The sequence below is a fragment of the Cyprinodon variegatus genome, unplaced genomic scaffold, assembly GCF_000732505.1.
Source record: "Cyprinodon variegatus isolate N-32 unplaced genomic scaffold, C_variegatus-1.0 Scaffold992, whole genome shotgun sequence".
NCBI lineage: Eukaryota > Metazoa > Chordata > Actinopteri > Cyprinodontiformes > Cyprinodontidae > Cyprinodon > Cyprinodon variegatus.
Genome location: NW_015151445.1, coordinates 27,180 through 30,179, shown reverse-complemented (window position 1 = coordinate 30,179; position 3,000 = coordinate 27,180).

The following is a 3,000-nucleotide window of genomic DNA, read 5'->3' as shown; positions in this document are numbered from 1 at the left end:
TAAATTGAGTATAAAGTAAGGGTTAATCCCAGAATAAGGAAACTTGTGATGATTTATTAGTAGAAACAGCGTTGCTAGCTTCAGTTCGGCCATCATGAGGATGCTAACCTAAACATGTGGGCTCATGACTCCAGGTTAGCTTCAGCCTGATATTCAGCATATGGATCTATAACCAATAATGGGTCTGATCTCCACTGGGCTGTTTGCTGCAGACTTACAAGGTGGGAGCAGTCTGTGTGCCAGTCCCACACACAGGAGCCCTGGGGCATCACGGTGCTGTAGGGGTAGGCCCCCAGCAGAGCCATGGAGGGCTGCAGCTCTGACACTGAGGCTGGGATCTGCTCCTCATCGCTGCCCTTTATCCCCTCGGCCTCAGACACCCCCTGGGCCAGATCACGGGGGTCCTCCTCCAGACCCAGCCTGATCCAGGGGTGGGGGTACAGACGGCAGACGGAAGAATCTGCGGGGTCTCCTAGCAGCTCTGACACCATGTCCCTGATTCCCCATTCCTTCTCTTCCTCCTCCTCTTCCTCAGCAGCAGGAGGCTCCGGATCATGGAAGTGAATCTCATAAGACGGAGTAGAGGCGTAGACATCGATCTGATCTGGGTCCACAGGGACCGAGATGTGGCTCGGCTGACAGCCGGCACCATTAATCACCCAGTCATGGTAACTGATGACATTGTGGACACTGGGGTGTTGGGAGGAATCAAAAGGTAAACCCTGGGTCTGCATCCTCCCCTCGTTCACTTCCTCCAGGTTGATCCTGTCTGATAATGAATGAGGGATCATGAAGTCAGATGAACCAGCAGGGGTGAAGTTAGAATGGATGAGGGCTCTTCTCTTCTCCTTCAACAAACTTCTGATCATCAGTAGTGAAAACATGAGCTGATATCTCCTCTGCTTCGCTCTCAGGTGGGTTTCTCTCCTTGTGGATCCGGTTGTTCCCAACGTAAGATGAGCAGAGTGAGCGAGAAAGGATGGAGAACCAGGATGCTCATCGTCTGCAGGTGGAGGCTGATTGGGTGGATGATGGATAAAACCTTCACAGCTCACTGTCCAATCAGAACAGAGGTTTCCAAAACTCTGCTCTACATGCAAAGAATCTGGGTCCTTCCCCAGATGGTCTGCAGGGTTGTTTCTCTGGAAGATTCCAGCCTGTTTGTTTTTTTTTAGTCTGAAGGACGATCTCTGTGTCAAAAACAGACCAACGTTCAGGTTTCAGAGTAAAATCCTTAAACTGCCCGTCACTGTTCTCCTACCAGGAAGCGGCTTTAGCGTCTTTATTTCGTGATTTGGGATCAGCTTCATTGGTGATCTTTCCAAACGTGTGTTCTAGTAAATCTGGGCGACTGGCTGGGCTGACTTACGTGCTGGGCCATGCCCGCAGCGTTTCTCATGTCCTGTTCGGTTGGCAGGAACAGGACGCAGCTGTCAGTCCTCTGCTCTGGGCGGGGCTCCTTACTAAAGCAGCACCCCATCTTCAGCCTGGGGAGGAGAGTAAAACAGTGATCTGTTACGGCCGCACTCACTAAGAGCCTAGACAACATGAGAGTAAAACCACGAGCTGCTCCTCCCCAGTCCCTCCCACTGCCTCACCCCCTCCGCCGCTCTTCCCAGAATAGAAGAAGTCGGGCTCACATGTCCCTGCCACTCAGGGCAGGCTGGGTCTGGGGGTGAATTAGGCCACAGATTCAGAGGGTCAGCCCCCTCCCAGTAACCCACTGACACCTCCCCCCATCAACCGCATCACTTCTTCATCTACATCCCCTCTGACATCAGGGCCTGTTATTCTGAATCGATTTTAAGGCTATTTCCTAAAGATTTATTCATAAAACAAAAAATAGATTTTTCAAATATACAATTCCTGCTGCCTTTACGGCCACATTTAACTACCATTACTTTATTATTTTGCAGTTGAATGTTAAAATGGTAGTGGTATCAATATGAGGCATACGTAACTACACAGTCATAGAAATCAGGTTAAATCCTAAAAAAATTTTTAATAAATAAATTCATGAATGTATTTAATAGCAGTGATCTGATCTGAGCTTGAAAAAAATAAATATTCTTTATCTTAAGAAACGTCACCCAGCCCTAACTGGGTCAACAGGGAGAGTTTCCTCTGATAATCAGCTGGAGTTCTCCTCCTCTTCAGGCACCTTGGAAGTTGAAAAAGTTTCAGACACTTCTCTAAAAGAACTCATTTTCCTCCTTACATTTGGCAACGACAAAGAGGACCGTTTAGTGTAATCCTTCACCCATGGTCGTCTTTTTTAAAACGCTCTTTCTTCCACCTGAGTTGTGGATCTCTGCAGCTCTTCCAGTTACTGCGGGCCTCTTCACTACTTCTCTAAAAAAAAAAAAAAACACTCCTCCTGTCCGTCAGTGACTTTAAGTACATGTTAATCTCTCAGTTGTTTGCAGTCGGTCCATCTTCTTTCATAATAACTTACATCTTTGAGATGTTCAGAGTTTGGGAAGCTTGTATATTAGTTGTTCCTCCAGCGTGTGAAAACTGTAAATCTGGCTTTTCTTTCATCAGTGACTTTCTTCCAGCAACTCCTCACTAAAACCAGATTTCTAGACTGCATGGACCTCTCAATCAATGCTGCATGTCCCGTTTGCTCTGAAGTTGGTCCATCTCTGTCCATGTTCAAATGGTGGATTGATCAGAGCTCAGATACCTGCCTCCTGGGTTCTTTGGTCTTCATGAAGACCAAAGTTCTCCTTTAATTCTACAACATTTTTTATTTCTTACTAGAAGATTTGTTAAGCTGCGAAGATATAGTGCTGAAATGGATCTAATACACAATATGTAAAGATTAGGGTGATGATAACAAGGCCTTCATACTTTTAGGACTTGTTTTTCAGGTTTTTCAGAAGGACTAAAGTTTTAACAAACCATTTTTTTGAAAAAAACAAACTGATCAGTTATGTTTCTGCATTGTTTTTTCCCGTCGTAGTGAAACGGTTGTTCCAATAGGTTGCATTGCTGAAT